The 21,468-nt window shown below is 42.5% G+C and overlaps 1 protein-coding gene and 1 long non-coding RNA gene across 5 annotated transcripts in view; one reads left to right on the top strand and one right to left on the bottom strand.

The window, feature by feature from the left end:
* Positions 1–21,468, top strand: part of Tiam1 (TIAM Rac1 associated GEF 1) — a 347,945-nt gene that overhangs the window by 133,979 nt on the left and 192,498 nt on the right. The gene's annotated exons all lie outside the window — the stretch shown is intronic.
* LOC138831776 (uncharacterized) lies at positions 830–19,378 on the bottom strand. Its single transcript, XR_011373444.1, has 3 exons — positions 19,323–19,378; positions 18,549–18,637; positions 830–1,007 (listed from the first exon to the last, which is right to left on the bottom strand). It is a non-coding gene; the product is annotated as an uncharacterized lncRNA (long non-coding RNA).

The following is a 21,468-nucleotide window of genomic DNA, read 5'->3' as shown; positions in this document are numbered from 1 at the left end:
ATGGGAAGGAGTCTAAAACATTGCTTATAAAATAAAGATCATATTTCTCCCTTTTTCTGTTATTAGTTAAATTTCTGTCTGCTTTCCCTATAAGCCTAGGCCAAACTCCTTTTAATGGTTGAAAATAAATTGTGGATTTTTATTTCCTAAGGGAGAAAAATAGTATTTTAAATGGCTTAATGCTCAATAACCAATATTTATTTCTTAGGCAAGCATATATTTGAATTATGCGTTGACTTGGTTGCAGTTTTGAGTCCTGGAACTGTTGAGTAAATGACTTCTGGGAAGCAAGCCCTGTTCCATGTTGCTTTGGGGAAATTCATCTTGCTGAGAACCTGATGTTTTCCATCCAGGTTCTCAGCAGGAAGACAATTCTGAGTGATGAGCTTCTGAGCAGGATGGAGTGATGCATGGGAACAGGTATTGGCAGCTTGGCTCAGGTTATACATCCCCTTCTGTCCCTGTTTGTCTCTTGGCCATTGAGAGAGAGGTATCAGACCTTTAGGCTGAGGGCAATTGTGGGGAAGTGTGAGACCTTTTGATTTCAAGATCTGTAATTGAGTGAAGCTCCCAATCTTTCCCTTACCAGTATTGTCAAAGGAGAGCGCTCCAGTGGGCACCAAAGTGCATGTGTACAAATACTCGGTGTACAAGCTATGAGATGAGACAGAGAGCCAAAAGGTGTTTTGAGAAGTGATGGTGAAAAGTGAAGGAGGAGGAAAACTAGGATGTTCTAATAAACAGTTTTGATCATCTGCTATGCTAGACCTCTTTCTGCCACCGTGGTAAAATACTTTTGCTAAACAGCTTAAGAGGAGGTGAGGTTTATTTTGGCTCACAATCTGGGAGCTTCAGACCACACAGCCAGTCAGTCCCGTAACCTTTGGTTGTGTGGTGACGTGACACATCATGGTTACATTTCTGCGTTCCTTCTGCCCATTCAATTTCATCTCAAAATCAGCATCTTTCCAAATGGACTCATTGCTGTTGTTCTCATCTGTAATACTCTTGACAAAAAATAAAAAAAAGAAAGAAAGAAAGAAAAGAAAACTTGTTTAGGTATTGAGAAGGATGAAGCTCATTCAAACTGAGAGAGATGTTCTAGATTTGGTGGCCTGAATTGACATGATGCATGTGGAAGAAGGTGGAAAGCTTTTGCTTCCAGCAGAGTTGATATTTATGATGGTGCCTTTCTTTACTGGGTGGTGAGGAGAAAGGAGAGGAGGGAGGGCACTATCCAGATAGGGTTGCAGGGCCAAAGAAAGGGACTTAGTTTCCAGAGTGGAGAGAAGTAAGTAGAATATCTATGTAGACATAAATTGTATCATTTTCTTACATTTAAACAAAGTTTAAATTTCTGTATCTCTAGTTCTTTCTGCCCATTCTATTTCCCCTCAAAATTAGCATCATTCCAAATGAAATCATTACTGTTCCTCTCATCTCTAATACTTTTGATCAAAAAATGAAGAGAAAAAAATTCTTGAAAAGACTTTGCTTTTCTTTCCTTGCATTCTCTTCTGCTCTGCATCATAATCCTTGCTGAGTACTTGCCTCATTGTAGATGCTTAGGAGATGTTTGTTGCAAAAGCAAAATAAGATACTTTTGTATCTTAATTTATAGCATCTCCACCTTATCTCTTTTCTGAACTCTAATCCTTCTTTCTCTTTTCCTTCTCTCATTGATTGTTCATCCCTTTTCCTATCCCTGTGCCCATTTCAATTTAGATTTCTGTCCGGCCTTGTCCAGCTGATTCCATGTCTCATCTTCTACCACACTCTGTGGTTTTCAAGTTCCAGCTAAGCAAGATTGTCCATAGCTCTAAAGTCTTTCCCTTTCATAACCCATGCACTTATCAACCTTTTGTGGTACAGCCCTGGTACTGGTCCATAATGTGTTTCCCAAGTCTTGTTTTTTGGTGGACAGCTTTCATAGGATCTGTCTCTGCCTGGTCATTGTGCTGGTGGGTGCAGATCTTGGCTGGCAAAGTCAGATGATGTCTTACTGCTTTGTTCATGGGAGGAGGGAGTTGCTAACTATGTAAACTGGCAGTGACATGAAAGTGAATGAGATGTGCCACCCATGAAGTTGATCAAGAAGAAAATAATACTCCAGTGGGGAGCTGGGATCGGCAGTTGGACTCCATAATCATGGATTGACCTAAGGTTGATTTAAGTTTTCTCTTTTTCAATTTGTCTGCAACTGGATTAATTAAATTTCAAGGATAATATATACACGTATAGTTTATAACCTATGTTTACCCAGAAGGATTCTACAAATAAGGCCCTTAGAACTCCCTTTGAGTAAGCCATGTTGAAGGAGAGACTGAATCTGAGAGCAGGCAGATCCAAAAGAGTCTCGAGAGAACCTGAGGGGTGAGGAGGGCTTACCTGTGCTTACCTGTCCTCACCTGGTGTCTTCTTGCCTGATGAGAAATGAAGAACCAGGGCCCACGGCCAGGAGATCTTTGTAACAGTCAGACCGGCCAGTAAAACAGGAATACCAAGGACCTGGCTGGTTCAATCCTTGATTCTTACCCATGTTAAAAAGCTTGTCTTTTTCTGGAGAACTATTGCTCTTGTCTCCCTTGTCACACTGGGGGGAAAATATTTTGAAGGGACTAAACACATGCAGGAACAAATTGTCATCCAGTCATGCTGGGATGTGTATGGGAGCTGTCACTACTCTGTCTCACATTACACACGCCTCCCATTCCTTCTTCCAGGGGCCCCTTGAAAAAGGGGTGGGTGAATTCCTCAACCTCCTTTGGCATGATCTCTTCAAGTGAGGAGGGTGACACTGAGTGAGCGCCCTGCTGCTCTGGAAATCTGTGGGACCAGACAGGAGCCAGTCCTGTGCCTCCATGATAAGGGAACTTGGCAGAATCGGCCCAGAGGTCTTCAAGCCAAATAAACTGCAGGAACTCGGGGGGTTTCTCTTGCGCGGGATTGCCCCCACATATGTTTCCAATCATTGCTTTGTGTAATATAAACGAAACCGCTCCAAGGGCTTGTACTGAAGTTGTTGTCGGGAACTTCTGGTTATTGGTCAAAAAAACAAATCTCTGGTAGTCTGGGTTGATAGGGAACACATTCATTCCAGAGAGTTTGACTCTGGTGTTGGCACTGGGTTATTTCTCTGGAGACCCCAAACAGTGGGTGCCAGACTCAGACAGCCACCAACTCTGGAGGCTGCCCAGGTCAACTCGCGACTGTAGGCCCTGCTTCAGGGCTGCCCAGCCCTGCCAGATTTCTCTCTCTCTCTCTCTCTCTCTCTCTCTCTCTCTCTCTCTCTCTCTTCCCCCCCCTCTCTCTGTCTGTTTCTCTCACTCTCTTTTTTCAGGAAAAGTCGGAAATCCTAATTTTTATGTGAAGCCTTATTTTTAAATGTTGGATGAAGAAGGAAATAACATTTTTTTAAAAGCAGTCCACAGTCCAAACAAAATATGTCTGCAGGCCACACACACACACACACACACACCCTCAGGCCACCCGGAGACACTTTCTGGGTGTGCAGACCACAGTATTTCTTGTATGTTCTGGTTTATTTATTATTAATTTTTTAAAAATCTGTTCTATGGACACTTTTAAACATGTATTATTAGTCACGAGAATAGTGCAATATATAGTTTCCCTTGACCTGAAAACTCTTACATGATCCTTCCCAGTTTTGTGGCTGATCTATTTACACACACACATACACACGCACACACACACACACACACGTACATGTGATTATTGTTTTGATGTGGATCACATATGCTGTGTCATTTCACCTGCGAGTATGTTAGTATATGTTACTAAAAGTGTCTGTAAATCTTCGGTACTGAACATCTAGTTGGCTTTCAAAATTACCTTCACTTGCTAAGTTTTTTAACAGCTCATCATCTTGAATCATGATCCAGGAACCATGTATACATTGTGTTTTATCCATTTGACTCCTGGAACCAAATCCTATAAAACAGGGAGCTGAGCAACAGAAATAAGCCAGTGGTTCACTCCTGTAATCCTAGCTACCCAGAAGGCTGAGCTCTCAGGATCACAGTTCGAAGCTGCTCCAGGAAGAAAAGTCTGTGAGACTCTTATCTCTAATTATCCAGCAAAAAGCCAGAAATGGAGGATGCTAGCCTTGAGTGGAAGAAACCAAGGGAGAGCTCCAGACATCAAACAACCCTCTCCTCTCCCCCAAAATAACCCTCCTCCAAATAACGCCTAGGTCTGGGGCTAGCAGTCAGGCTTGCCTTCCGAAAGTGCCCACATCCTGGTTCCCAGATGGCCATCTTTTCACTGATAGCCATTATGTGACACAAGGACAAGTCCTCTTTCTCTATCCTCTTTTTAAAAGGACATGAATCACTTCACCAAGGCCCCACTTCTATTGTCTTGGCTGTTAGGATTACAAAATAGGGATGTGTGGGGATGAGGTGGAGACCGGGACCATCGTAATGGACGCACGCCTTCAGTCTCAACATCAGTTTGCTGCTGCTGTGGTTTGAGTGTGTCCCAGAGTCCCCATGGTGGAACAGTAACTACCAGAGCAGCCATGTTGAGAAAAGGGGTACTTAAATGACCTCATGAATCGATTCATGATGTTATCTGCAGAGTAGATGCCTGACAAAATGCTCTCATGCCTCATCCTCTTGTGTGTGTGTGTGTGTGTGTGTGTGTGTTTGTGTTTGTGTGGTAGGGGAATGAGAGGGAGGAATGAAGCAAGAAGAAGGCTTTCACCAGATGCAGGCCCTTGCTTGACTCTGGACTTCCTGGCATCCAGAACTGTGAGAAACAAACCTCTTTTCTTTATAAAGTTCCCAGTCTGTGGTAGTTTGTTATAGCAACACAAAAAGGTTAAGCTCTCTCCTATCCGCTCTATTTTTCTTCGTACCTTTTTTGTTGTTGCTATTGAAAAGTCCAAGTCTTTTGCTTTTTAAACTTTGCCATATTCTTGTTTTTGTGGTATTTGCTCAAGACTTACATAAAGTTAAATAGCTTTAGTTTTGTAGCCCAGGAGAGTCAGATTTCTTTCTGCTCCCAGGGGAAGTGGCTTATATGACAACTTCTGGCCTTGCTCAGTTTTTCTCCTGATAACATGTCATTATTCAATATGTGCCCAATATTTTCTTTTCCTTTCCAGTTAAAAATATACTGAAGATGACCGAATTTAAGATGTTATCAGCCCGCACTGGCTTTTGGGATCTGTTTATGAACCGATTGGCAGCTAGGATGCTTTCTTGAAGCTTTGCTCTGTGTTGTGATGTGAAATTTTGGTTGCTATATTTAGCTTTTCATATTCCTGGCAGTAAATATGAAGGCTTCATATTAATTTTGGATCAGAATAATTTGGGCTGAAAATCAAGGCACACTGTGGCACTCTAATTAAAACTGTGATGTGTGCAGCTCAGCCAGCTCTAATGAATAATTTGTTGAGCTGCAAACAGTAGCAAATTGCAGAAATGATTCACCTGGATTTTTGGCAAAGGTTATTTGGAATACTTAAAATCAATTATTTTGAAATTTTGAAGCCCTTTTAAGATACAAAAGGTTAAGATACAAAAAAGGAAGTCACTAATACATTGTGTTTTCCCTTTAGATCTTTCATGAGGTTAAAATGCTGGTGAGCTTAAATTGTTAAGATAGATAACTTTTGAGCTGGTTACAGTTTTTTTTTCCTAGAGAAAGTGTTTCCAACTTAATTGGTGAACTATTAAGTTTTGCATGAAGTTTACAACAGTGCTGAGAAAACTCCTATGACAATTTAGAGTCTGGCTTATTGGTTTTCAGAGTACCAGTGCATCATCTGATACTGGCCTTAGAATCTTTTTACAGAGCAGTTTAGAGAAGAAAAACAAGTAAATAGTATAGAAGATATCTAACTGGGAGCCAGTGGCTGACACCTGTAATTCCTAGTTACTCAGGAGGTTGAGATCTGAGGATCAGTGGTTCAAAGCTGTGAGACTCTTATCTCCAGTTAACCAGAAAAAAGCCGGAAGTGGAAGTGTTGCTTAAGTAGTACAGTGTCAGTCTTAAGCAAAAAAGCCAAGGATGGATGCCTGAATCCCCGCCTTCCAATAATGGCACACACACAAATAGTACTGGCAACATGAGTCCCAATAAGATGTCATTTGAAGTTAAAATACGCTGCGACTTGTGAGGATGTGGAAATACCAATACATAAGGCCACATGTGTACATAGTATGACTAGTGAGCGGATCTATGGTGTACTATAATAAATGTTGCAGTTACTCAACCAATGGAGGAATGGAGTGTTCTGCTTTACTCGATAAACTCATGGATTCTCTACTTCTCAGTTTTCAGCTAAATGCACAAGGCCCATCAGATTTTCTGGGCATTTAGTAAGAAAAAAAAGCATTCTCACCAACTGTTTTAGATGATTAAGTTTGGTTTGAAGACCAAGCTATTCATGTTTAGTTGCTATGGAGATTTCTTCTGAAAGTGAAAGAATACAAAACCATTTAAGTGGATCACCAGCAAAACTGAAATGGTATTTGGTCTGGCTGCCTAGGTGCTTCTAGACTTAGTCTTGACAAGGAATCTAAGCCTTCTGTGCAACTTGACTTCAGATAAGCACAGACTTATTGATGGATTAGGTACTGCAAAGCAATGCTGGGCATGCTTCTATTTGTGTTTCATTTGCTGTTCATCTCTATGGTAGAAATAGTGCCAAGTTGCTCTCTGAGGGCAAGATGAGTGAGGAGTGAGACTGAATCAGGCTGAGCCGCACTGTGAGTGTCTTCCCTTCCTTTATCCTTTCCACTTTCCTTTCCTTCCATTTCTTCTTACTTGCCTGCCTGCCTACCTACTCTCTAGTAAGTAGTTAGGAATCATTTTAATACAGATGCTCATGTGGTTGTGAAAGTGATATGAAGTTTAAATTTTATGTTCATGAAATGTTTTATGGGGTAGAGCACTAACCTTGAGCTGAAGAGTGCAGGGACAGTGCCCAGGCCCAGAGTTCAAGCCCCATACTGACAAAAAAAAAAAAAAAAAAAGAAAAGAAAAGAAAAAAGAAAGAAAGAAAAAAAAAACTCAGAAAACGTTTTATGGGAACAAAGCCATATTTGTGCATTTGTTTACTGACTATAGTTACTTTTACATTATATCAGCAGTGGGAGTAGTCATGACACAAAATGTATGGCTCTTAAAGCCAGAAACCATAAAAAGTTGGTCTACATGTAAGGTAGTGATGTTCCATCCTTTGCCTTTCCTCTTTCATTAACTACTTAGTTGTAACTGCCACTATTATCTTCATCTACCATTCAGCTTTTACCCACACGTATCTACCCATCATGCATCCATCTGTCTATCCAATCCATCATCCATCCATCACCCACACCTATCTACCAATCATCCATGTTTCCATCCGTGTATCCATTCTCCATCCACCCACCCACCCATCTATGATTTCTGGTCCTCACAGCATCAGCTGTCCTGCAGAGCCTTGAGTGTGTGGGTGAATATTCAGTGGAGACCTTTGAAGGGCTTCTCATATGCTCACAATTGTAGAAAAATGGAGTCCCTTTCATTAAACTACAAGAGAGCTCTTGACAAGCTATTTTATTTCTAAATGGCCCTTTGGTTAACAAATTTACTCCACCTGGAGGACTTTTATTTTTGGTGGCACATAGAAAGGGAAAAGAATGCAGTGCTGAGGACTCTTAATTTTTCTCTAGGCACTGAGAATACTGGGAAGCTCACCTCAGAGTTACTTAAGAAAGCTGTTGGCTAGTAATGCGTTTTTACCTTTCTGGAAAATGCTGAAATGACGTACTTTATTACTGAGATAGTGGAAAGATGTGTAAAGTCAATGGAAGTGACTTAGACAGGTGTATGAATTGAGCAGTTATCATGGCACTGTTTTGCTATATCCTTCTGCTCTTGGTGATTCTTTCTGGAAACTGAACACTACTAATCTCTCCTTAAGTAAAATGTTTCAGCAGATATACAGGAAGAGGGTTTTTCTCCCCCTCTGTGGTTCTGTTGCATGTCTTGTGGTTTCAGAGTTACTTCCTTTGGTTGCCCCAAGCAACCATGGTTTCCTCAAAATTAGAAAGCTTTCTTTGGAAGAACTCTAAGATTGTAATCTGGATGTTGGCAAGACATACCTAGTGGCTGCTCTATTAAAAAAAAATTCGGGAGGTAGGCATTCTCATAGAAGAGTTCAGTGACGTTGATCTTGTAATCACTTAGCATGTAGAACAGGAAAATAAGGACTAAATCCAGAAATAAATAAGGATTGTAAGCAAGAAGAAGATACAGAAGGTGAAATGTTCAAGGATATAGAGAAAGCTTCGGGACTGACTAATATTTTGTATAAGTCTCTGGAACAGCGAAGTCAGATCACAAGGCAGACATCTCCTTTTTTACACTGCATCAGCAACAACATCATCAAAACTTCCTTAGGAAAAAAAAAATTCCTAGTATATTAACTAGAACTTTTGGTTACAAGTGTTAGGAATTCAAGTTGTTTGAAGGTATTAAGGATTATATTTGTCTGGGTGAGGATCTTGCAAAAGCTGGAGTTGAGAGACAATTGTAAATGAGGAGATAATACCACCAGACTCTTGGCTTTCATAACTGTTTAGTTGTGGATAGCTTTTCTAATCACTACTGGGGAAAAACTGATTAGTTATTCTCAGGCCAGCCTGCAGAATTGCAGCTGTCAGCAGATCTAGTTCACTATCCTCAGTTAAAAGAAAAAAACTCCTAAGGAAGTCTCTTGATTTGCTAGTATGGACCATGGAACCACCTCTGGACCAATCACTGTGTCCAAAGGCTTGAGGTTAGCAGTGATTATATGCTCATCATTGTGGCTAAGGTTGTAGAAGAAGATAGAGTATAGATGTGTATAGAGAAAAACAATTTCAGATAAAGGGGTAAGACTTTATTTAGGGGAGGGGATTGATAGCAGGAAATAATAATGTTCTCAAAGCTGGTTTAATTTTCACATGGATTTGGGTTTTTTTTTTGTCAGTCGTGGGGGGCTTGAACTCTGGGCCTGGGCACTGTCCCTCTCTTCAACTCAAGGCGAATACTCTACCACTTGAGCCACAATGCCACTTCCAGTTTCTGGTGGTTCATTGGACATAAGAGTCTCATGGACTTTCCTGCCTGGGCTGGCTTTGAACTGTGATTCTCAGATCTCAGGCATGAGCTACCGGCTTCCAGCCTCACATGGATTTTTTATTAACTCTTACTAAATTTTGAAACATATCACCTGTCCAGAGACTAGTACACTGCCTCTGTCTAACAGGTGAACTGACCATCACTGGCTCTATATTGGAATGATAATGTCCCCCAAGCCTCCTTCTCATATTTGGAGTCATAGTCTCCTCTTTCCCTCCTCAAGCCAACAAAATTGGGGCTGACTTCTGTGATAAAATCATATGATAAAAAATCATATTTTTGCTTTTCTCTGTGCATTTATTATGAGCCCTGGAGCTTTTGAAGTGTGAATGAATGCAATCTACTTTATTATGTGTACTGGGTGTGGCTTTATTTCCGTAACTGTTGGGGGTGGGTAGTGAGAGTCATCTCTCTCCAGTGTGGCTTTCGTTTGTCCATTTTCTTTATTACACGGTTTCGTTATATAAATAGATGATAACTATGCAATCCAGCCTATGCTGATGAGGGTTTGGGAGTCTCAGCATTTGGCAGCAGTGCATGTTTTGGATATATCCCTTGTACTCTCATGCATACATTTGTGGGTTACATCTTGCAGAATGGAGTCCCTGGTTCTTTATCTTGGATAGATAAGCCATTGACCAAGTTACACTTCCCCTGCTTGTGTAAGGATGTTCCTGTATACTTCATGTCCTTCAGGTAACCTTGGTGTCATTGATCATTGCAATTCTAGCTTTTCTGTTAAAAAGTAGATTTGCAATTGTACTTTATAGTTTCTTTTATTGGCTACTTAAATATCACCTTTTGTGAACTGCTAGTTCAAATCACTTATTCTTTTTAATTTAGTAGTAGGTATATGACACAGGGATTAGAGTGTTTTAACTTTTTCTTTTACTATGCATTAATTTTTATGACATTGTTATAGTAAATATTTTTCTTTGAAGTTACAATTCCTATTAATATTATTTGATCTCTGACTCAGATTACCTTTATTTCTTCGATAGGGAATTCCAGAGTGGCACTGATTTTCCTCACACTTAGAAGGCATTAGTTCACTAGCTCTGGCTTCTGCTCCTGTTTAGAAGCTGGCTGTCTGCCTAGTTGTTTCCTCTTTGCAGATCATCTGTCTTATTTTTGATTAAAAAAAAAATCTTTGGCCTCTCCAGTGTCACAGTACTGTGACACGTAGAACACGTTGAGTTACTTTGCTTGGAGTTTGTAGGATTTCTTGGGTGCATGTCATGTGCCTTTTGTGTATTTGGGGATAGTTCCAGCTTTTGTTTCTTCTGCCCAATTCTTTTCTTTATTTTTCTTTTGAATATTAGACTGTTCCTTTATCTGCCATGACTCCTGATTTCTCTTGTTTATCTTTCATGTTTTTTTTTTCTCTCCCTATGTGCCTCACTCAGCCATTCTAGTGTTGTGAAAAGCAAAACTGTTTCCTCAATAAATATTTCTATTTTTAGGCTCTGCTGTGTGCTGGACACAGTTCTAGAACTTGGGATATTTTCAGTGATCAGGAGAGACAAAAGATCTTCATCATCATGAATTGCCATTAAACATTAAATAGTGTTTGTTGGGGCTGCATGTAGAAGTACACATCTGTAATCCCAGATTGGGAGGATCATAGTTCAAGGCTAGCCTGGGCAAACAGTGACACCCATGTAAAAAAATAAGCTGGTTGTGGTGGTACATGCCAGTAGTTCCTGCTAAGTATAGGTAGGATGGTGGTAATCTGAGGCTTGCCTAGGCAAAAATAGAGATCCTGTCTGAAAAACAGCTAAGGTAAATATTTTTCTTTGAAGTTATTTAAACTTCCTGCAAATAATATTATTTGATCTCTATCTGAATGAAGTCATAGAGTACCTACCCTGCATGAGGCTCTGAGTTCAAATCCCAGTATGATTAAAACATTGTTTGTTAGTGGTAACTATTTTTTTTCATTTTATATTAATTCATTACTACAAACCTAGTAGTATGTACTACCTAGTAGTACTAGTGCTAGACCTAGTAGTATGTAGTATATGAGAACGTGGTGACAGAGGTGAGCTCTTCTGGGTGAATGGGTGCTTCTATGAGACAGTGTTATGTGATGGTACCATTTGGATTAAGTCTAAAAGTTTGTAGGAATGCTCCAGAATGAAGAAACAGTGCAGGATGCCTTAAGGGGCCACATGTGGCTTCAGCAGCATGAACAGAGGAGAAGGACCGGGAAACAGCGACAGAGGAGGAGTTGGCCAGAGGGCTGTGTTGGCCTGAGGGACTTTTGAGTTTGGTCCCTCTGAATTTAGCTCTTACCCTTGATCAGATGGGATCTACTTTTCACTTTAGGGGTATCCCTGTGATTCCTGGGGCAGAGCAGGCTAGAGAGGTGAGAGCAGGACTGGGGACACTTGTGAGGATGCTTTGGTGTTACCCTGTAGAGAGAACTCTGGTCAGAGCTTGGTGGCAGCAGCCGAGGTGGCGCGGAGGGATTTGATTTGCACATATTTGGAAAGAAAATGCAGCAGCATTTTCTGACTAATTCACTATGGGTTGTGAAAGAAAGGGAAGCCAAAGCAGTTCCTCTCAGTTTGGCTGAATGATTGGGAGGGTTGGGTGGTCCTCGGTTGAGGTGGAATCTTGTTTGGAAGATGTACAGAGGGAAGCAACAGCGCAGAGTCTGGTGTTAGCGTGTGCCTTGGAGGAGAGACACTGGCCTGAGACACAGAGAGAGAGAGAGAGAGAGAGAGAGAGAGAGAGAGAGAGAGAGAGAGAGAGGTGTGTGTGTGTGTGTGTGTGTGTGTGTGTGTGTGTGTGTGTGTGTGTGTGTGTGTGTGTGTGTGTGTGTGTGTGATATTGAGATTCCATCATGTGATTGAGATCTTCCTGGGGAAGGCTGATGACACCAGAAGGACTGGAAAGTAGCATTTGGTGGAAGGTCTTTCTTCAGAGTCAGTATCTTGAAGGAAGAGGAAGGAAACAGATCTGCAGAGAAGTCAAGCTGGGTTGTAGTGTACCTGGTCAGGGAGCCATGGAGTAGATAGCCAGCCAATTGTCGTTTCCCGAAGAGGCTACAATCCCTGGCTTGCACAGTTACCTGCTGCTGGATCCTGCCCTGGGATGCTGTCACTGTAGCAGACTGAGCAGCTGAGGGCTGGCTGCTGCCTGCTGGTCTTAGTCCTCACATTGGACAGCTATGTCTTCCATCAACTGACAGCTGGTCAGCAGATCTGTGTTTTCCTATACTGTGGCTCTGAGTGAGGCTAGAAAAGGAAGTCTATCAAGCTCAAACTTCAGAGATCAGGAAGAAGAGAAAAGAACAAGCTAAGACTATCAGGAAGGCAAAACAATTCAGAAGAATTACAGTATTCCACAAGGTGAGAGCAGAAATTGTACCAAAGCTAGAGACTAGTGGCTGACACTAGTAATCTTAGCCACTCAGGAGGCTGAGATCTGGGGATAAAGGTTTAAACTAGCTTAGGCAGACAAATCCAAGAGACTCTTATCTCTAATTAACCAGCAAGAATTCTAGAAGTGGAGATGGGTCTCAAGTGGTAGAGTGCCAGCCTTGAGTAAAGATGCCAAGCTAGAGCACAAAGTCCTGAATTCAAGCCTCAGTATAGGCACATTCATGCACAAAAGCAATTTTATAAGTTGCAAGTCCCTGGTATGTTCCCATTGTTGGGATTAAGCAGATTTGTCCTCCTTGTCTCTAGTTTTCTGTTTTATGGTTCAGATGGAAATAGCAGAAGCCTTTCCCTTGTTGATTCTTGCATTCTTGTCAGGGAGAGGAAGAGTAAACATGAAATGGAATATAATAGAAGAAAACTACTTACCATGTTGTTTATAAAGAAGAAAAGCATAAAATGAGAAAGCAAGAAAAGAATTGTCCTAGGGCTGAGGGGCAGAGTAGGGTAAGGGAACTGCCCAGAGTTCCTCACTAAGTTGAGGCTGAACAAAGATCTCTAGTTTAAGGTCATATGTCTATGCAGGGCGGAAACAAGTCTACATGAGAGCTAGAACAAGTTGGCAGCATTTCCTTAAGAAAACAAAACCCCATCTTCATCCTAATGGCCAAGAGTATTATTTTATAGTTACTGCAGTGGAGCGAGTCAATGGGTTCTGTGTATGGGCTGCTAGACTGGAAGCAGGTGGTTCATTAACAGTGATTTTTTTTTTTTTTTTTTGGTGGAGGGGAGGAAGGAGCAGTGGCTTGTGGGTATTTCTATAGGAGGCTGCTGATCCCAGGCCAGCTGACCTGACTCATTTTTGCCAATGGAAAGTTACGTATGTAAGGGATTACAGCTGTTCTTTAGGGCTGAGTTCATCCAGGGCCAGAAAAAGAACAAAGACTCCTAGGGTGCCTGGTTTGGGGAGTGGTGAGAGAAGTCTGATTCATAAGCCCAAGGTGTGTGGACTTGTGGGGAGCTGAGAAAGTAAAAGTCAGAGATGGTTTATCTCCAGCCCAGCCCGCCTGCAAGGATTCTCAGCTTGGCAGATTGTCTCCATTGTGGTCCAATGGTGAGAAATTACTTTTTTCGGAAATTAGGCATGGGAGAGTGATGGCTGGGCTTTGGTGGTTCAGGTGATAGGAGCAATGTCTGAGCCTGCCTGCCCAACAGCAGCAGGCGTGTGTAAGTCCCGGCACCTGTGCCAGGGGCAGTGCGTCACCCCATGAGTCACCACGTGGTTTTACTGGGAAGCCTGGGAGAGCATGAGGTGGTTGAGCTGTGAGCAAGATTCTGCACCTTATGTATTTCTTTTGATTATGAAACAACACTTGCAGGAGGTGGTGTAAATAGGTCAGTTTGAAATAACCACCAAATGGTCCATTATCTCCATCCAGACCTTGAACTTGCCTGTTGAATTTGGTTGTGTGTGAATTGGCCAGTGATTACGTTCACAAACGTCCTACACATGCATTATGCATATTCTTTCCCTGCTATCCCACTTCATTTGCTCAAGTTTGATACCTTGTTCATTCATCTTTCTCAGGCCCACTCCCGCTTAACTTCCAGGAACCCAAAAAATGACAAAGTCTAGGCTAGGTTGTCTGCCTGCTACCTTTGACCATTGACCTTTGACCTTGAGGCCATAACTCTTAGGAGTAAGAACTGGCCTTAGGATTCATGCTGAGTGATCTGACTTGTGATCGCAGAACCTCAGGGTAATAATAACAAAAGGGATGGTTTTAAGAATAAAAACAAATACAGTGACTGGGGGAATGCTGAGGTCCATATGATGGCCAGATTGGATTTTGCATGCAGTAATGGGGGTAAGAGCAGTGGAGAGTGCCACACCTGCCTTCTACCTTCCTTCCAGTGAAGTATTCTGTGCCTCTGTCTCTTTATCTATGAAATAGATCTAGCTAATGTTACTACCTTGTCGAACTGGTCAAATGAATGAGCAGCCTCCAGTGTAATGGAGTAAACAGTGTGAAAGAAAACCCGGACTCATCATTTTAAGTTGTCCTTGTACAGCTTCAGTGGGAAATGACATTATGAGGGACTGAGGCTTTGTAGGGATGAAGTGATAAGCTGGGGAGAAGAAAAGGCATTCCTGGTTCATCTAGAACTCTCCTTAGATGCCTGCCACCCTTGTTTGGATCCTTGTGCTGTGTACTCTCAATGGTTAGGGTACACTGATTGTGGTCCACTTGATGTTTTCAGTTGATAATTTTGGTTTGATCCATTTCTTCTGGACTCATTTTTGCCCCTCTCAGGTCTCTCAGGCTGCTTTAAAGGTGAGGTTGGGCTGGGTTGGTGCGCAGACCCCAGGAGAGATGGTGGTAACACCTGGCACAGGGCGTGCCTTCGTTTTATTTTCATAATTTTGAATGATTTAATTTGATAGTTCAGATAATCCTATTTCATCTCAGAGAAAATTGGTCTTCTTGGGTGTGTGGTAAAGACAGTGGTGTCAGGACAGGGGGAGGAGGCACATTTTTAAGGCATGGTAAATGTTCAGAGATTATAGTTTTGATTACTTTTGTTTTTAAGCAAATGTGTTTTCTAAAGCTACTTACACCCAAGCCAAATGGTTGGCTCTTCTTTCAAGTCTTTAGGGAAAAAAATGTGGTGAAATCTACTTAATATAAAGCTGTGACACTTGAAGTCTTTTGAAGTGCGTGCTTCAATGGCACTTACTACATTTGCAATGTTGTATAACCTTGTCCACTGTCTCTGCCCACACCCATCAATATTTATTCTTTTTGTATCTGGGTTATTTTGCCTAGCACAATACTTCTTTTAAAGGTTCATTCACATAGTAGTACTTTTTAGGCTCCCTTTTCCTCCTCTTCCTCTTCCTCTCTTCCTTTTCCTTCTCTTCCTCCTCCTCTTTCTTCTTTGCCTTCTTTGACTTCCTGCTTCTTTCTTCTTCTTCTTGTGCTGGTGTTTCATTTCAAGGTTTCACACTTACTGCACAGCCTCTGGTACCTCTTGAGCCAATTTTACTTTAGTTATTTTTGCAAATAGGGTCTCACTTTTGCCTGGGTAGGCCCAGACCACAATCCTCCTATTTATGCTTTTTAGTAGCTGAGATGATAGATGTGTACCTCCAGATTCAACTTTTTCACTTGAGATGTGAGACTTAAAAACTTTTCCTTGGGCAACCTTGAACTCATTCCTCCTGATTTTAGCGTCTTTTGAATACCTAGGATTAGAGATATGAGCCATATTGTTCAGTTTGTCATCCCTTGTAATGACTGAATCATATCTTCTTGCATGGGTAGACATTATTTTGTTTATCCTGTCTTTTGGCAGTGGGCACCTGTATTGGTTGCAACTTTTGGCTGTTGTGAATAAAGCCGCTAGATGTATCTGAGAAAATGATGGTGTTTTACAGAATGAATAAAAACATGCTTTAATTCTAAGTCCAATGGGAGGACTCAGGGAAGTCCTTGCCTTTATCCAGGTTGTTATGGCAACCCAGCTGATGGGTGTGACTCGGTCCTTTGTCCCTCCCAGGCTTCCCCTGAGGTCTGGCTGGGCCGGCCTCAGCAGTGTGTTGGAGAATGCTGGCTGCTGCTGAGTCACATTGCCCCCAGCCATCCTGGTGTGACCGTGTCCTAGGTCTCTGAGCCTCCTGCTTGCTTTTTTGGATGGAGCCAAGAAACTTCCCATGCACTCACTTACTATGATTCACTTAGTAGTTTTGAATGGGCTCAATGAACATTATTATTATTTTTTTCCGGTCATGGGGCTTGAACTCTGGGCCTGGGCACGATCCCTCAGCTCTTCAGCTCAAGGCTGCCACTCCACCACTTGAGCCACGGCACCACTGCCGGTTTTTTCTGTTTATGTGGTGCTGAGGAAACAAACCCAGGACCTCATGCATGGGAGGCAAGCACACTCCCACTGAGCCAACATTATTTTTAATTTTTTATGCCTTTTGAACTAGGTAAGGGCCTCACATTATAGAAACATATAGTATATTTAATGCTCATTTTATGGAAACTATTTCAGGCAGGTAATGGAGTGGTGGAATGTACCGCAGACTTATTTACCTGGATCTGGGCGGGGCTGTCGATGCTTTTACCTGGAAACCTGAGCGAGTAACTTCATCCATCTCACTTTGTAGTTACTATAGAAGACCCCCTTTCTGGTTTTACATATACGGGTTATAACTGTTCTCCTGTCTATGTATTCCTTGTAATATGGTTGTATTTTTGGATTGAAATAATCTTTACATGAGAGAAAATATTCCCAAGTGCTTCTAGAGACCATACAACACAAGTTTATATTCCCAGAAACAAGACATGTGCATTCTCATTAGTATGTTTCCTAACCATTATTCAGCACAACTCACTTAATTTTTCTTTGTCATATGCCAGTCATTAACTGAGAATCCTGCCCAGTGTACGGTGTCACCAGTAGACCTCTGGGAATAGTCCTTTTGTCACCGTTGTACTCAAGTGTGTGGTGTCTCCCTCCTACACAAGCTCATCTTTTTTCCTACCTTCCTTCTTTGAATTATCCTGCAATACATTTGAGCCCAGAAAAATGTCAAATCATATTTACCATTAGATTTGAATAGAAAAAATATTGAAACTATTTTATTCTATGGTGAACAAAAATAACTGCTGCCTGCCTAAGTTTGGTTAGTGCAGGGGATTTGCGTGTGGCTGGGTAACCCTCATGACAGGGCCTGCTGCCTTATATAAAGCCCGCCTTTGCTCATGCGCCCCACTGCTGAGACTGCCCGGGTCACTGGAGGAGAAATGGTGAGGTATATTCTAAATTATTCATTGGGTTGCTGGTGCAGCCTGGATTTGAACCTGCTTGTTATTGTCATTGTCCCTTCCTTCCTTCCTTCCTTCCTTCCTTCCTTCCTTCCTTCCTTCCTTCCTTCCTTCCTTCCTTCCTTCCTTCCTTCTTTCCTTCCTCCCTCCCTCCCTCCTTCCTCTGCCTCCTCCTCCTCCTCCGCCACTGCCGCCTCCTCCTCCTCCTTCTTCTTCTTCTTCTTCCTCCTCCTCCTCCTCCTCCTCCTCTTTGCCTTCTCCTCCTCCTCCTCCTCTTCTTCCTTCTCCACTTCCTCTCCCCTTCTCCTCCTCCTCTTCTCCTTCCTTCTCCTCTTCTCTTCCTCCTCCTCTTCTCCTTCCTTTCTTCCTTCCTTCTTCCTCTTCCTCTTCTTTCTCATTTTTCCCCTCCTCCTCCACCTCCTTCTCTTCTTCCTCCTCTTCCTCCTTTTCCTCCTCCTTCCCCTCTTCCTCCTCCTTCTTTTTGGTGCCAGTACTGGGGCTTGGACTCAGGGCCTGAGCACTAGCCTTAGCTTTTTTGCTTAAGGCTGGGCTCTACCATTTGAGCCACAGCTTCACTTACAGATTTTTGGTGGCTAATTAGAAATAAGAAGCTCATGGACTTTCTTGCCCAAGCTGGTTTCAGATTATGATCCTCAGACCTCAGCCTACTCATATTACACAGGATTGAGCCACCAGTGCCCAGCTGGTCTTATTTCACACCCATGCCTCTTCCTTTAGCAAAGGACTGCCCTCCAGATCCCAGGGGAGAACTCCTCAACATAGCTTCTTCAAGAGGCTGTGCTGAGTACTAGAAGTTTTTGCTGCCTGTGCATTCTTTGGAGAGATGACAGGACCTGAGATCAAAACTTGCCCTCTTAGTTCTATCTTAAGTAACTCTGTATTCTTGATGCTAATACCAGTTACCATTACTTATTGCTGCCAACCAGAGAAGTGTCTAAAAGATCCCGCACCCGGGAGAGGCCAGATGCTCTGCCCCCATGGGCCGCACGTACATCTTGTGCAAGGCACGGTGCCCTTGGCATCAGCAGGCAACACAGTTTGTGTGGGCAGGACAGCACCTGGTCTGTATTGCTGGTGGGTGCTAAGACTTGTGGTTTTTCCTTTGCTTTCTTTGTTTCCATTATCCTCAGATTGCACCTCTTGTCTTTCCACCCTTCCCATTACAGACCTGCATTTGGTTCCAAGTATGTGGAGCTCCAAATAGATGAGTGCTGAAACTCTCAACTCTGGTCTGTCAGAGTTGTTCTGCAAGGAAATCTAAATGGAGACAGTAACGGAAATGGAGTTTAAGGGTCATAGAAAAATTGAATTAGAAGCGAACTAGGAAGTCAGGGAAAAGTAAATTGAACATGATGATTTGATCACGGGGAGAATTTGAAAGAATTGATCACCCAGTCATTCTGGGGGTGGCATTTAAAGGTCGTTTGAGTTTTCTTGGTCTTTTTGGGACAGACTTCTTTTATTTTTTTAAGGAAGGTATTGTATATTTGTTAGAGTTTTCAGATGGAGGAGACTCTCCAAGTTTGGTTGGATCAAGGTTTAATGTGAAATTGTGAAATTCTCATATCAAATCAAATTTTATGGGTACATGTACTTTCGGAAGGGTGAAACTTGCCTGTCTCTCACAGAGCAGAAGGTACTACCCTGTGCTAAATCAAAGATCTCAATGGTGCCCTCTTCCTGAGCTCATCCTCAGGTGATCCATTGTGGGAGTGGGTACCATGATTCCATCAGTAGTCTTCTAACCAGATCCATCTATCCTTCCTTCCTTCCTTCCTTCCTTCCTTCCTTCCTTCCTTCCTTCCTTCCTTCCTTCCTTCCTTCCTTCTTCCCTTCTTCCCTTCCTCCCTCCCCCCTCCCTGCCTTCATTACCTCCCTCCCTCTCTCCCTCCCTCAACAATCAGCAATAAAACCAAATGTACCCCTAATAAACCACATGTACCCCTAAGAAATGATCTAGCTTTCCATTTTGATGCCATAGAGTCAGTGGTATTTTGGTTGGAAGGGCTGGGTAATGGAGTTTTTGTTTGGTTCTGATCATTTGAATATGTTAATGAGTTAACACAGTGAGCATCACATAACTGGGGAGAAGGGCACACCTTCTCAGCCTTGCTACTGATAGGCTGTTGCTAGGTGATGGTAGGAGCGTGAACATTCCTTACCTGGTTCTGAGGAACCCTCTTAGCTTTCTGGGAGTTCATGAAGCTCATTGCCCTATCTTGGGGAAAGTCACCTGATTCTTGATTCCTCAGCTAGTTGGTTCTGAAGGTCCTTGTCTAATAATCCAGAAGAAAGTTACCTAATAGCATTTGTGTTATGGAGAGCTCAATTTAAAAGGACTTTCAAAAGTCATCTGTTGTAGACCTGATGCATAAAAGAGCAAGCTAATAACAGAGTTAACACCTTTTTTGTTGTTGTTGTTGTTAGTTGTGGGGCTTGAACTCTGGGCCTGGGCACTGTCCTTCAGCTCTTCAGCTCAAGGTGAGCCCTCTGCCACTTGAGCCACAGAGCCACTTCTGGTTTTCTGAGTGTTTTATTGGAGATAAGAGTCTTACAGACTTTTCTGCCCAGTCTGGCTTTGAACCATGATCCTCAGATCTCAGCCTCCTGGGTAGCTAGGATTATAGGCATGAGCCACTGGTGCCTGGACAGTGTTAACACGTTTGAGGAACCCAGGCATAAACAAAGTTCTCTATCATTTTTCTTTTCTGATTATGAATTTAATGGGAAATAGAGAGTTTCAGGCCTTTCTTTTTTTCCCCCATGTACAGAATGTTATCTTTCTCTACTTCTCTTCCTCTTCCTTTTCTTCCTCTTGCTCTTTGCACAAGGGTCTGAACTGGGAGGAGGCTTCCTTGCACTTGATAGGCAGGCACAGAGCATCACTGGGGCCTTGGCCCCATTCCTGTTGCTTTTAGGTTGATGTTCAGATAAGGTCTTGCACTTTTGCCTGGGCTGGTCACAGATGGGAATCCTTTGACTCTGGAGTTGGGTTACCGGAGTGCATTACCTCTCCCAGCTTGTCTTGGCAGTAAGATCTTGCTAAAGTTTTGCCCTGGTTTGCTCAAAATGCAGTCCTATCTCTACCTCCTAAGTAGCTGGGGTTACAGGCATGTACCACCATGTTGGGCTTGTGTTTGTGATAGGGGGTCTCACTAAAATTGCCTAGGCTGGCCTTAAACTGGGATTTCCAAATGGGGTTTTCTGTTGTTCATTTATCCAGCTGTTCCATCAATATTCATTGGTAATACAAAGACCTTTTAAAGGTGTCACAGGTTCTAGTGTTTCAAAAATATTTTTACAGAAATCTTTTTGTGCCAGGTGTTGGTGGCTCATGCCTGTAATTTTAGCTGCTCATGAGACTAAGATCTGAGGATAGTGGTTCAAAGCCAATCTGGGCAGGAAAGTCTGTAAGACGCTCATCACCAATAAATTATGCACGCCCCCCCCCCCCAAAAAAAAAGCTGGAAGTGGATCTGTGGCTCAAATGGTAGAGTAATAATCTGGAACACAAAAGATCAGGTATAGTGCCCAGGTCCGATTTCAAGCCCCAGGATCATCCCCCTCCTTGAATCTTTTCACTTTTCTTTTTTGTTGGTTGTGAGGCTTGAACTCTGGGCATAGGCGCTGTCCCTCAGCTCTGCCACTTGAGCCACAGTGTCGCTTCTGGTTTCCTGTGGTTTATTGGAGATAAGAGTCTCACAGACTTTCCTGCCCGGGCTGGCTTTGAACTGTGATCCTCATATCTCAGCCTCCTGAGTAGCAAGGATTACAGGTGTGAGCCACTGGTGCCCTGCTTACTTTTCTTAAATATGTGATTATTTTTATAACTTGAGTCATTTAGCATCATTCCCTGGTCTATACTGATCTTGAAAAATTAATAACAAATTGTGCTCCCTCTACTGGTTACATTTTTGTGGTTCAGAGACATTGACTTCATTGCTCTGGGTCTGGCTTGTAACTAGCTTCTCTTTTAACTGTCTAGACTCAGGAGGTGTATTAGGATCAAAGCTAGCAGCTTTCTAGACCTTGGCTTGAGAAGCTGGGATAAGAATCTTCCTTGTTCCTGTTTGTCTAGGATGTGTGAA

This window comes from Dipodomys merriami, unplaced genomic scaffold, assembly GCF_024711535.1.
Source record: "Dipodomys merriami isolate MVZ:Mamm:240054 unplaced genomic scaffold, mDipMer1.0.p SCAF_2, whole genome shotgun sequence".
NCBI lineage: Eukaryota > Metazoa > Chordata > Mammalia > Rodentia > Heteromyidae > Dipodomys > Dipodomys merriami.
The sequence above is the reverse complement of the archived record's forward strand: the minus strand, read 5'-3'. Positions and strand labels throughout refer to the sequence as shown.